This window comes from Parasteatoda tepidariorum, chromosome 6, assembly GCF_043381705.1.
Source record: "Parasteatoda tepidariorum isolate YZ-2023 chromosome 6, CAS_Ptep_4.0, whole genome shotgun sequence".
In the NCBI taxonomy this organism is placed as follows: Eukaryota; Metazoa; Arthropoda; class Arachnida; order Araneae; family Theridiidae; genus Parasteatoda; species Parasteatoda tepidariorum.
The window spans coordinates 54,321,064-54,336,006 of NC_092209.1; the positions used below are offsets into that span (position 1 = coordinate 54,321,064).

Sequence of the window (14,943 nt, forward strand, 5' to 3'; positions counted from 1 at the left end):
GCGGTAAATAACTATAAACTATAAATTTGCAAATTTGACAGATTTGCTAGTTTTTTAAAAGGTTTAGCATGACTTATCTGAAAAAAGTGGTGAATTATATAAACCTACGAATTGTTTAGAAATAGTGGTGGATAAAAATCTACTAAATTGAATTTATTAAACCAAGAATCACAATTAATAAACTACCACTTGAAAATATTTATTCGCTTTCCGGAGCAAGTTGGCATCTCTGTGTATATATTTAAAACTATTTTTGTGTTTGTTCGAAATTGCATTAATTTCTTCAAACCATTTTAGTAACGATAATAATATAAAAAAATTAAAAATTTACTCGAATTATGTGTTTCTAATAATCTTGACTTTGCCGGTTACCGGTGACCCCCGTGGCGCTACGAATAAACTCAGTACCTATGACCCCCATGGCATTCAGCGTATTAACTGAGAATTCATATCCTAGTTTTGAAAAACTAAAATCATTTTTTCTTTCACAGATACGAATGTTTCGACAATTCTTAGTTTTTTTTATATACATTGCATGTTGTCTTGTAGTACAGTAAAATTACAACTAAGACTTTTGCGATGGAATAACGTGTTTCAACTTTTTTTCTACTTGGATACAATAATTTAAAAAAAAAAAAAAGATTTTTAAAGTATATTTATTCGTAGAAATATGCATTTTACGAAGCAGATTCTTTCATCATATCACTGTCCGAAATATGCAAATGCTCATTACGAAATTGCTCATGCTTTTGTCTCTTTTATAAGTTTCAAATCTAGCTTTCATTTTTAAAAATTTTACAGTGAAAAAAACCCACTCCGTATTTGAAATAAATATAATAAAATCAATCAATTATAATCAAATTAATGAATTATAATACAATAAATATACGAAGTTACCTACAGGTATAAACATAAAATAACATAAAAGTTCTAAATTTTAATACGTGTACTTTTAAAGAATCAGGGCCCATGTGATTTAAGATAGTTTTCATCGTAATAAAAAAAAAAAAATAGTACAGTCAAACCCCGCTATAGTGAACATGGTTTATAATGAACTCCCAGATACGTGAGCGAAATATTCGCTCCCGTGCATTACCATACAATATAATACTTTTTTTTTGTCTTCGACAGATTTTTTTCCTTGATTTTTTGGTAATTTTGAAATTTACACATAGAATACATGTACCGATTTTTTAAAGCCATCTATTCAGTGCAATGTAGCCATAAGTTTTTTTTCTTCTTTGCTTCTTCTATCTCAGTTTCCCATCCTTAAATATTTTGTACTCAAAACGAAGAGTAATAAAATTTAAAGTTAACGCATTTTTGGTTATTACATATTACTTTCAATAATTTTTGTATTTCTTTTTATTGGTCATTTATTTAAATAATGTGTAATAAAAACGAGCAGTTAAAGTTGTTAATTAAAGTTGTTTACAGTACGGATTAATTAGTAAAGTTGTAATTAGTTAAAAGTTGTTTACAGTACGGATATAGTGAAGGTTCATGAAGGTTCACTATAGCGGGGTTTGACTGTATTTAAATTTTTAAAAAAGGAAGTACTTAGGCTTAAAAGTTTTTTTTAAGCATTCTGTTATCAAAACCATGACGCTTCAATGGTTTTGTATGTTAAAGACGTATTTCGCACCTAAGTCTTGAGCGGTATTCAGGAATCGCATTTGCAAACATAAAACCAAGTAAGAACTCCCGACAAGAGAGAATCATAATCTTTAAAAATAAATCGCAAAGTGTTGTCTCTATGAGTCACTTCCTGATTACAATGTGTTACATCCCAGGGCTATATCCCACTTAACACATTTCTTTAAAAACCAGTAGCCCCAGAGATAAACTGCGAAGAATAGGGGAAGATAATTGTGGAATGGTTTCTTTCCCTCGTCTTCTTCATCCGGAGGGATCTATTTTAGGAGTTGACGAATCCCTTATGCGTGGGTCACCCTTTGCTGCCTCTTTCCAAGGCCGAGGGGATAGCCTCTGAATGTCCTCATTTAGTCACTTATTAAATTGGAAGATGGATGTGTTTTGTTTTTCACCCAATAATGTGTTTATTGTTATCGTAAGAACAATGTATTAAGTGGCTGTCCGTAAATTGCATAATCCTTTTTTTATTTTATTTTTCCTAGTTTAGAATCCATTCCCTCTTAACGATTGTGATTTTTTTCTCCTTTTTCCACAATTCTAAAATAGTATTTTTTTCACTGTCTTCGAATTTTTTTTTTTCTTTTTGCAAAAATGGTAGTAACTTGAATGAAAAATCCAGCTAGCTCACCGTAATGTGCGAGCTCCTTTAACAACTTCCCTAGCCTTCTATTAATTTTTTTTATTTTTACAAACAGTCCAAAAATGTAGTGATTTTAATAAAGATTCTTACCCCCACATCGCAAAGTGCGAGATTTTTCAACGATTAACCTTACTTTTGTACCTTTTTTTCCCGCGTTAACAGGTTTCGCTACCTGTTCGCTCTGCTTATTGCATTTCATTCACCCTTAACATCAATATTCTCCAGAAGAAAAAAAATTTTTTATACCAAATTTACAATTATTGTAGGTTTATGTAAGAACATTTAGTGAATTTGACCGTTAACAAGTTTTGAAAAATAATCACCTGTACTTGAAAAAATTTAACCTAAGGAATACAGACTGAGTGACTCAATAAGAGAAGTAATTTTACTTTTTTATTGCTCTTTTTCAAATGTTTTGATTTTTAAAAATCTATTATATATAATTCTCTTACGTGGATCCCAAATTTTGGCTGTATTTCTTTTCCGCCGGTGGCAACGTTTGCTTTGTTTTGTTTACATTTTGAAAACACCAAAGCATTCTGCATTTTAATGTTTCTAATGTAGTGTTTCTGATCTAATATATATAATTCTCTTACGTGGCTACCAAATTATGGCTGAAGTACTTTGTACAACTAAATAAGATTCTTTTCACAACACTTAAATATTTACTTTTCTTCATATATCAGTCGGCAAAGAATTCTGTTAGGTTAAAAAACATTTCGCTAAAAAAATAACGAATTCTAAAAAATAAAAATGCTGTTGCCAGCCATAGAATTTTTTGAAAGTTAAGTTAGCAACATAAATCAAAATGACATAGAAGCGCAACTAGATCAAAATTATGATACCTGAGCGCTTGACGTAACAAATCCTTCAATTCTAAAAGTGTTGTATCGCCAAATGCCCAAATTAACAATTGTGTTCTTAAAGAAATTCTATAAAAAGTTTTAAATAAACAACCTACTTCTACAACTGCTTCTTGAAGAACTTGGCTCATTGATTAAAAATATTGTTTTAATTTTACAGTACTAACTTTACTTCTACTTTCATTATTGCTATGACCCTCTTTCATTACATTTTACAACTTCATGCTAAATTTGAGGACTTTAAGTTGTTTTGTGGTTGAATACTGACATTTAGAAATGTGTACATAAAAAAAATAATATTTAGAGGTTAAGAGTTGCCTCAGAAAAATTTGAATTGTTGACATTGAACTTAACAATGGAAACAATCGTTTTTGTGAAAAATTGAATTGTATTGTTGACATCAAAACTAAAAATATTGTGTTTCAACTTAACAATACTACCTTAATTTATACTTTAGAATTGCCTCGGAGAAATTTGAATTGTTAGCAATGACTTAAACAAAAAGTTTTATTTTAACTGACAAATACTATATTATAATTTTAACTTTTTCTATGACTATACTCATTTTCTTACTCTTTTCTTTGTTTTTTATACATTTTATTTTTTTGTGATAAAATAAAAAACTTATAGTTGTTCTGCTTCTGAACAATGATGAAAACACAAAATGATGGGCTTCATCAACAATCAAAAATATATACATTTATTTTACAAATTCCATATTATTAAGGTGGATCCCTTCAGAGAATTAAAAATACAAAATTATCTTCATCAAAGCCGATGCTGGTGGGAAAGACGTTGAAACAAAACTTACAACAGTTACTTTTCTCAACAACTGAAATTTAGAATAGTGTGATTAAGAAAAATATGTGAACTGTTTGCAATTTCCAATTAATATTGAAATGTACAGGTTTAGAATTTTCTACAGTGAAAAGTTTTCGGAACTTCAGTATTCAAAAAAGTATACAAAGCTAGACGTTAAGAACGTATCCAATGAGCGAGCAAAGCGAGCATTGGATTGCGAAGCAATCCGAAATGAACTGCGAAAGCAGTTCCGGGGGTTGGCGAGCGTTAGCGAGCAGGGGGCGAAGCCTCCTAGTTTTAATATAAGTGTTAAGATTTATTATCTGGTAACATGTAAGTTTTCGCTCCCCTCTATCTCTGCCCTCCCTTTTTTGAATCAGACATAGCTTCTAACGTGGTTTAATTTCAATATTTTGAGCTTGTATTATATTGCAAATTTTTTTTTTATTATCTTGAGCTTAGAACAGTAATAGTCATATTTTACTTTATTTTAATGTTCAACTCCGCAACCTTGTAATTTTGAACCAATCTAGAAGACAAGGAAACTCCTGGATCAGTGCACCAGATGTATGATTTGTTATGGGAACATGTTGGACTTTGTGACCCGACGGATTTAACGTGCATCAGTCACCATTTACTGCTCTTCTTTGGCCAGCGGGGATCGAACCCGCGAACTCTTGGATATGGTTACCAGGCTACCAACCAGGCTATCCCGGTTTAGTAATAGTCATATGTGACTGTGGTGCCATTGAACTTTACATTCTAACCAATTCAATAGTTTACGCCCTTTCTCCTATCCGATCTCATTTAAGGATGCCCCTAAATTGTTAAGTTTTCTTTGCGTCTTTCTCTTATTTTTTTTTTTTTTTTTGTATCTTAATTATGTTTTCTAAACTACTTTTTAACTACTTGATAAATACATTAACTTTGGTGCTTCAGAGCCGGAAATGCCCACGCATAATCGGGTAGCTTGGCACGGAGGTCGGGTGATTACTACCATCTGCCCTCTCGCGCATGCGCCAGTATCGTCTTCAGATCATCATTGAGGATGGATCTCAGATCGTCGCCCATAGCTCTAACGCGACGTTACAACCAAACCAGTTATTTTTTTAAAAATATTATTTATTATTTCAAATTAAAATATTCGAGATTGTTTAACATTGTGTGAGAAATCTATATTCATAAAGTGCAAATTTAAAATTATTATATCTCAATTTCAATTTCATTTGTCCATACAGATTTTTTCAAAATTTTTTTTCTTCGTTTTTTTATAAAATATTTTTAAAATCTTTTGTTAATTGTAATGGCATTGCTTAAACGTTTAATTTCGTTTTCTTCGTATATATTTCAACATTTAACTTATTTAAGGTATTTTTAAAATGTATTTGTAACCTAAATGTAATGACAATTATTTTAACGACATGATGTGCAAACGATTAAGAATTCTCAAGTGTGCGCTGATGCCATTCTTATAATTCTAAAGGCATTAAGGTCATTGTCAACTAATGACATTTTTCCTTTCTTTTTCCCGCCTAGATACAATTTAAATGCTAATATCATTAAATGCAATTCTTAGAAATCTTTAGGATTAATTGCAACATCACTTGGTAAAGACATTAAACTAATTGTAATTTTAGTACTTCATATTTGAAAACTGGCAATTAAGAAAGGGTAATCATAGGGTATTGCTTTCAGTTATTTTGATAATTTTTTGAGAATAGTTATCAGTAGTTGTGATACTTTAATAATTAACTGTTATAGATAACTTTCATCAATAGCTAACAGTGTGCATTACAACTCACCATTATTGTTATGGAATAATATGTTTTAAAAACAATTCTAAAGTCGATTCTTAATATTAGCTTTTCCAAATTATTTTAATGAAATGTTTTGAAACTTCATTAAAATCTCCTTCGATTCTTTTGATTTTTATTAATCTGCTTTTTAACTGAGTATTATTGGGAGTGTTTAAAAAAAAAACTTTTAAATTTTCATTCGATTCTTAGTAATTGTTTTCTACGTAGCATTATTGATACGAAATGCTTTGAAACTTTTTAAAATTTCATTTGATTCTTAATTTTTTTTTATGTTTGTTTTGCCTCCATATTTTTGACTTTAATTTATTACAGCCTGTAAAAATTTTGTAAAGTACTTTTCTTTATTTTTTTGCCTCATGTTATAAGGAAGATTTTTCTTGTATTAAGTGTGATATTTATTACTTGACACATTACCGACACCCATTTATATCATCTTAAAATTCGTGTGTTAAGATTTCCTTCCAATAATAATATTCCAAATAATGTATATGTTTTTAACTAAATTAAATAAAATGTTTCTTAAATTTATTTGTTTTTCTGCCATTAAGTTTAAAATGAAAGAAGTCCAGGTGTGTAGATTCTAAAGTCCCTGCTTTCTCCTCACTGGGTCACCATGTCATTTGAAGTGGTATATTTTGGCGACAAACGACAAGAAAACATTCCAGAAATAAAACATCATTATCTCGCCAACAACGGGGGATCAAAGCCAGACACCTCTACGTGTCCTTCAGTTATTGGGATTAAGACATTATTACATCATTATTGTTTTCTCTTCTCAACGTACTTCCTTGTCTTACTTTTATATTAATTTGTGAATGGAAATAAAATATAAGATTTCTGCGCAATCATGTTGTGATTGGAAATAAAATATAAGATTTCTGCGCAATCATATTATTGAGTTGTTGGTGGAACGCTGGTACTCATGAACTATTAATTTTTTTAGGCGAGTGATACTGCGTGCATTTTGACTTTTTATTTATATATTTTTTTTATAAAATCAAAATTCTTATTAAGTTCATTAATGGTAATAAGTTATACAGTAGTAAAATGAAAATATTAAATTATCTCTTTTAGTACTAGCAATTAAAAATTACCCATTTAGAATTTATGCGAACATTGAAAATAAAAAACTGGAGTAAGAAATTGTTAATAAAAATTATTCGTATAGTATATTATAGTAATTTAAAAGAGTAGTGCAGTGTTTCCCAAAGTGTGGTAAGCGTACCCCCAGGGGTACGGGAACAGTTCAGCTTGGGTACGCGTTCTTATGCGAAATATCTTGCAATAAACGAAAATGTAAATTTTTTTTATTTAAAAGCATTAAAATTTATGATTGCGTATTTTTCTGTTGGCTAATTTTTGCAGAGTTAACAATAAATAATTAATAGTGTCAACAGCCAGTTGTGGTTTTTAACTTTTGTGCAATTTTTTTACAGTAAAAAATTAATTCATTTTTTTATTAGTGGTACACAGTGTTACGAAAAATTTAGAAAGGGTACACAAAAGTCATAAGTTTGGGAAACACTGGAGTAGTGCATCAAATTCTGCCTCATGTATCTGGGGTAATTCCTGGACAATGCTGCTTTTACCATTATTGCCATATATTACATGATCCCTTTTTATTGTCATATTTATATCACTAGTGGTACTAATTACGTGCAATACTTTAAACCTTTACTGTAAAGTTAACTGTCGCTGTCGCCTTTGATTGCTGAACCTAGAAGTTTATGCATCCCTTCTTTTTCTTTTCTTTAAAAAAAAAAAAAAAAAAAAAAAAAAAAAAAAAAAAAANAAAAAAAAAAAAAAAAAAAAAAAAAAAAAAAAAAAAAAAAAAAAAAAAAAAAAAAAACTATTTTCTTTTGTTGAGTGTAACATTTACATTTCTTACATACCGTTGACATTAATATCTTTGACATTCATATTTTTCCGTGTGAATAATGTAAACGTTATTAAAATTAAGTTTATTAATACAAAATGCTTTATTAAAATTAGTTTTACGTCATCGAATACGCTTTTAGTTTTAGACTATTTTCTGCAAAAATATAATTATACTTCTTGCTAAAACTTATTCATTTTGGAATATTTTTTGATTATTTTGCATTTTGTTGGGAGGGGAAAGTTTAATTTTCAACCAAAATTTTTAAATTCCCACTTTTTTTCGATAGAACGCAAGAAATTAGCAGTAATGAGGAAAACTCGTCAAAGTTTCACCAGATTACCAGAAGACATGAATCTAGTCTAATTATAATTTATGAATCCTTATTATAACTAATTATAATTTACGGCAGTTATTTATTTTATTAATTATAAATATTACATTTCGTTACAGTAATCAAAAATTGCATAATTTTTATATCTCGTTATCGACGTTTAACTAAAATTTAATGAACGAAAATATGTACTAAAGGGAAATTTATAAAGTGATAATTATAATTCAGTAATCGATTAGGAATAGCTCTGTTTTAATTCACTAATCAATATGTTGCATTGCAAGTTTAATCGAGTTCTTCTTATTTAGAACTGTTCTTATGTTCGTCTTAAAATTTATTCTTAGCGAGTTTATTTTATCTATAGAAGCGCAAAACGCTAGACTCAAAGAATAAGTTTTTTAGGATCGATTGGTTTTTATTTATTTTTTGACGAACGAAAGATTGTATATTAAGCTTCTTCATCCACAATTTAAAAAATTTTTTTTTATTAGTTTTTTTATTATTTTGTTTTAAGTAAAGGGATTTTCTTTTTTGAATTTTATGATAATTTAGAAAAAAACTGATGAACTATGATTTTCAGATAGTGATAAGATTTATTAGGATAAAAATATACATTAAGCAAAAGAGGGGGGATGTCATGTAATCAAAAGAACAGGAAAAGAAAAAAAATGTAAAGAAAGAAATACTCCATTCAATTTAACATTGATAAGAATCAAATGTGAATCAGTAGTTTTTTTTAAGTAGATAAATATGCTTTTTTAATTTCATATAAAAACAATTTCTTAATAACTCAGAATCTATGAGAAATTTAATATTCGAGGAGCACAATATTCAAAATGTATTCAGTCCATTTTTTTAAAACAGTATTTCCATTACTTATCTAAAAATTTAAATTATGAAATTAAAAATTTCATTTTATGAAAATATGTTTAAAATATTTTCCTATCTTAATGGCCATTTTTTTTTCTATTTATAAGGGGGGAAAAAAGGGCAAATTATTAATTGTTATTATCTAAGAAAGTAATTGCATCAAACTAGGGAAATGCTACCAGAATTAAGCAATCCATAACAAATCTGAGTGTTCATTCTTTCTTACAATATTGAATTCGTCGTATTTTTATTTGCGTTAAAATATTTTTCTTGATTAAATTAATTGATTTCTTGATTTTCTTTAAATTTTTGCATTTAATTTGAAGTTTCTAAAGAAATTGTAAAGGATTGTAAATTTGATTAAGCGAATGAAAAAATTTAAATTTCATTGCAAATAATATATAAATTTAGAAAATATTTGTTTAAAAGTAAGTGTCTCTTCCTTATGTATTATCTTCATTTTCCCTTACTTAAAAATAAAGTTGCTAAGCTACGATAGATGGCAGCACGTCATCTAGCATTTTGCGAAAACATCTGATTGCCCGGATTATGCCTTTTGTTTACATTGTTTAAATCCGTCTAATAGGTGTGAATAATTGAGTATCAATCGAATTATACTTGATATATCCTTAAAAAAATAATTTTACTATTAAAATGGATGCAATTTTTACTTCTGGAATTAAAACTCCTCCTAAATCCTGTGATACTTTTGCCGCTTTACCCCCTGGAACTCTCGATGGATGCATTGTTTTTGGTAAAAATTCTGACCGGCCGAATGATGAAGTGCAAGAAGTTGTATACGTACCTGCACAAGATCACACGGATTCTACCAAACTGAAATGCACTTACATTGAAATCGATCAAGTTCCACATACGTATGCTGTAATATTGAGCAAGCCCTCCTGGATGTGGGGGGCAGAGATGGGGGCTAATGAACACGGTGTTTGCATTGGTAATGAGGCAGTATGGACAACACTTAATGATTCAAGCGATGCTGAAAAAAAATTGCTGGGTATGGATCTCTTACGCTTAGGATTGGAACGCTGCAAAAATGCTGCAGATGTTGTGCATACAATTGTCGATTTGATTTATAAATACGGAATGGGAGGTAATTGCTCCAACACTTTACCTAATTTTACGTATCACAATAGTTTTTTGATCGCAGATCCATCTGAAGTATGGGTTTTGGAGTGTGCTGGCAAAATCTGGGCTGCAGAGAAAGTTACCGAAGGAGTGAGGAATATATCAAATGAGTTGTCCATCCGCACGAAAATTGATCTTAAATGTGAAGGTTTGGAGGAATTTGCGAAAAAGAAAGGATTCTGGTGTCCGACTCAAGGCCCGATTGATTTCAAAATGGCTTTTGACACTGACGACAGCGAGAGCCATAGATATAAAGCCGGTAAACGCCTTTTGACAAATTTCTCGCAAAACGGTGCTTTTTCTGCTGGAGAAATGTTTAAGGTCTTACGGGACAGGAATAGTGGTATCTGCATGTCTTCTGGCTCTTTTGTTTCCACCGCCAGTCAAGTATCCGTCCTGAGAAAAACGGAAAGTGGATTGCAGAGCTGTCATTTTTTCACCGCGACTCCCGATCCGAGACGATCGGCTTTCAAACCGTTCTTTTTCGCTGAAGAAGTTGAGTTTACTGATAAAGTAGTTTCTCCAGTTCCTAGCGAAAGTGAAGAAAATGTGGTTTCTGATAGAAAACACGAGTTGTATAAGCTTCACGAGGATGCATGCTTTTCAAGGCGTGATGCAGATGCATTCCGCCTGAAGTTGAAAGAACTGGAAGACAAGTATGTATCTCTTGTTGATGAAATTGTCTCTGGTGCTGTATCAGACACTAATGCTCCTAAAGACATTTTTAAAAGAGCTGTTGAAGAGGAATGCTCTTTATTTAGTGAAAACTAATGTAACATAGTCTATGTTTACAATCTCTTGATAATTTACATCCTTTATAGAAATATAGCTAATATTTCTAAAAAGTTAATGTGTAATATTTGCCAGTCACTATGGAGCAGTATTATAATATTCTGGAACAATATATTTTATTATAGAAATATAGCTTACAATATTCTGCACAAGATTATTATATTCCGATAATATTCTGTAACAAGATTTTTAGTCACTGCAAACGTTCTATGGGCACAATAAAAAACAAAACACACATTAGCTAAATTATTTCCATTCTTAATTTAATGGTGAAGGATTTTATTTTGTTAACTTAATTTATTGTTAAAAAGAGAACCTTAATTAAATATCAAATTGTGTATGCATGCCTATATCTTGAAGCAAAAAGTTTTACTGCATTAAATATTTTCTTTGTGTTTCGGTGATAAATTGTTCTGCAACATGCAAGTCGGATAAGGAATTTTTTCGTTAGCGGCTAGGCCAGTTTTTGTACTTTTATATATGATCAAAGGGTAAAAATGAAAACTTTTTTTAAAAAATCATTTTGTAAGGTTTTAGTTATAACAATGCCAATTTTTAACTGCCATTTCTGATTTAAGGTGATTAGCTTTTAAACCTTTTTTTAAATTTTGCTGTAAATGTGTTAAGTTGATTGATGAGTAGTTTTACAGTTGCTGACGGAAAGTGTGAGCTGTATCTAAGCTTTATGAAGATACATGCTTTTTATATTGTCATGCCCACACATCTCTCCAAATGTTCATTTATTTATTTATTTTTTAAAAAAAGAACCGAGAAATAAGTATGTTTGATGAAATTGTTTCTACTGCTGTATCAGATACCAAAGTGTCTAAAGACATTTCTCAAAGAGGGAGATTTCTGTATCGTGATCTGTGCTAGATTAATCTCCAAACCTTGGCAACTTCCGGCAAATGTATTAGAACATATGTAAAAATTACATCATTAACAGAAATATAAGTAATATTTCTGTTAATTTAAAGTAAAGGTTTAATTTCTTGCATTTGTTGTTAGATATTTATATTTTTTCTAGATTTGCTGGATTTTAAATAATAACTTTCCTGTAAATATGTATAAATTCTTAGTTAAAACTATATGTAAATATGCAGTCTTCGATTTCTATTATTGTTTTGTGAAGAGTTTAATTTTGTTGAAAAGCTTCTTATTTATGTACAATGTTATAACATTCTAAGTAGATAACGCACACTGCTGATATATAATTATTGATGCATATTGTTATTGTAATTTAGGATTATTAAAAAAATTGAAGCAATAACGGTGACTGTTTATAGAAGTAAGAGTTTTAAAAAAAATTATTGAGCATATTAGAATACTCATTAAAACTTCAATGCTACTAAGCTGTTTTACTAATTTTTCATCTACATATTGATCATTCGTTTTTATTATTTATGCTACTTTAATATCTTTTGTTTTGTAAGAGTTAAAAGGTGAAATTAAGCAATTATATTTTCTATTTGTTTTAAAAGTTATTTTGTTGTTTTTATTAGTCTTTTTCTATTTCTACATCGTAGATTTTGTTATTTTAATACTATTAGAATAATAGTATTTTAATACTATAAGTATTAGGGGGACCAGAGAAAATAATGTCGTTGCAACACATTAAATATTCATTTGTCTTAAAAGCCGATTCATTTTTTTCAATGCGGTATTGAAAGGTTGTTGCTAATGAAGGTGAATTCATTATTGATTAAAAATAAAATCTTGATATCTAATATCAAATGCACCAAAGCGACATTGCTTTCCGGTGTCCCTTTTATATTTGAAAAAGGGAGTGTTTTTTTAAAAGTTTTGTTAGTTTTTTTTGGTTAGTTTATTTGTTGTTTGGTTTTATCATTTTAATCCTATAATTTAAGAGAATTTTGTCGAAATATGGTTGTTTTAGAAATTGAAAAGTAATTTCTTACATATAAGTAAATGTTATAAGTTAAGAAATTAGGAAAGCATTAATTTTTTTTTTCTTAATATCAAGTGATTTCATTTATTTACAACTGTAAAATTTTGAATTCATATTTTAGAATTTATACAATATTTCAAATTTATTCAAATAGTATTTTATTAGTTTACATTTCAGCAGATTCAGGCAAATTTTTCTTACATTTCAAAGTAGTATTTAAATGTGGAATATGATTGAAACATATTATGTTTCATAGCTGCCAATTATTTCGGATTTTTCAGAACTTTTTATATTTAATATGATTATGTGACGCCCGGTGACTGAGTGGTAGCACTTCGCGCTCCCTTGCCACAAGTCCTGGGTTCGATTCTCGGTCCATCAAGGTTGACTCAGCCTTGGGTTGATAAATGCAGTGGGTTGATAAATAAGTACCAAGCATGCTTGGGAACTAAACACTGGGGGTTACGCGTTTGGCTGACCACCTAACCGGAACATCTGCTCCTGCACCCCAGAGCCCTAGATCAAGAAAACTGAGATGGGCACAGTAGGCCTTGACCCTCTATGGGCTATCGCGCCGCTGAGTTTTAGCTTAGTTATGATTACGAAACTTCCACTTTTGTATTTTTTAGAACATATTTTTAACAGGGTATCTCAAAACTCATGGTACATACATTGCGGGTGATAGAAGTCAACTAAACCGGCACAAATCACAATACAATCCATGGTCCGAACACAAGTCGTAACACACTAAAGTGCAGTAAAGTGCACTGTAAGAGAGATGGCTGGTATTTTCGCCATTGTACCATGATCATTTCTTTGATGGTGTGAATGCCTGCATTTTTGTTTTCGGCTGCAATTGTGAGCAATGATGGGAGCACTAAAGAATGCAAACTTTTCTTCTGGGGTCACAGGAAGAGCCTTATCTCCGATTATGGTCCCATAGATTCTGAAGACCTTGTGGCCCTGATGTCCGTAGTTGCTGACACTGTAAGAGAGATGGCTGGTATTTTCGCCATTGTACCATGATCATTTCTTTGATGGTGTGAATGCCTGCATTTATGTTGGCAACTGCAATTGTGAGCAGTTCCTGTGGTGAGGGACCTAGTGTTTAATTTCATTTTATTGAATATTGGTTTCTTTTCATTCCAACTCTGTCTTGTTTCCTATCATTTTGTGACACAACATGTTTTGTGCTTTAGTGCTTTACAATTTACTTTCTGACTGTGGATTGTAAGGAGATTTGTGCTTGTCTAGTTGTCTTCTAACACCTCTTAACCTATGTACCATAAGTTTTCGGACACACTGTATATTTGGAACATTAAAATGTTATATATATATTTATATACATAATGAAAAACATTGCATCTTTATCAATGAAGACATATAAATACATATTTTGTAAAGTAATGATGGAATTTATTGTTAAAGCTTTTGATTTTCATTGATCTATAAATTTAATTTGTATAAAAGTTATAATGCAAATTATTACTATTAAAGTAAGTATCGCTCTATACTAAAAGAAAATCACAAGTCATGCAACCGCTGTTTTGAGTGGTCAAGACTTGACTTAAAATTTTATTTTTCTACGAATAAAATAGAAGACTTAGCAATATGAAATTTCAAAGATTTGTTGAAAAATGTTCAGGGAATACAACAGACTAAAAAGGATATTTAACATTTGATAATTAGTTCGAGAATTATTATTTGTACATTTTTGTAGCAATATGTACTATGCGAGCTGCTCTGTAACCCACAGAAATGCAACTACAGTGTTGAAATTATACATGCTGAAAGAGCCATTTTTATTTAGATAATGTTTTTTTTTTTTTTTTTTTTTTTTTTTTTTTTTTTTTAAATTCCAATTTTTTCGAAATTTTTTGCAATTTAAAGCAGGGTTGGCAAGTTTTTGACACATGACGGTTTTTACCGGTTTATACTATGGTTTTTACCGTCATGTCAAAAACCCCTCTGTCAAAAATGTCAAAAACCCATAGTTTTGAGAAAACTGTATTTTAATTTGAGTTTAACTGCTTATGATTTAAAATTAATTCATTTTTGGGCAATAAAATTAGAAAAAAAGTTGCTAAAAGATATTTAAGAACAGATTTTTGCATTTTCCCAACATGATTATATCAAATCATACTATTTGAAGTAAAATATTAGGATACTAAACAAAATTTTCAACATTTCCAAGCATCATTTTGTTTGGCATATTACATTACTGAAGAATGTCAAGTCATTC

The 14,943-nt window shown here is 29.9% G+C and overlaps 1 protein-coding gene and 1 pseudogene across 2 annotated transcripts in view; both read left to right on the top strand.

The window, feature by feature from the left end:
- LOC107448804 (paxillin) overlaps positions 1-14,943 on the top strand; it is a 97,251-nt gene that overhangs the window by 19,848 nt on the left and 62,460 nt on the right. The gene's annotated exons all lie outside the window — the stretch shown is intronic.
- LOC107445660 (secernin-3 pseudogene) lies at positions 9,368-12,769 on the top strand (annotated as a pseudogene).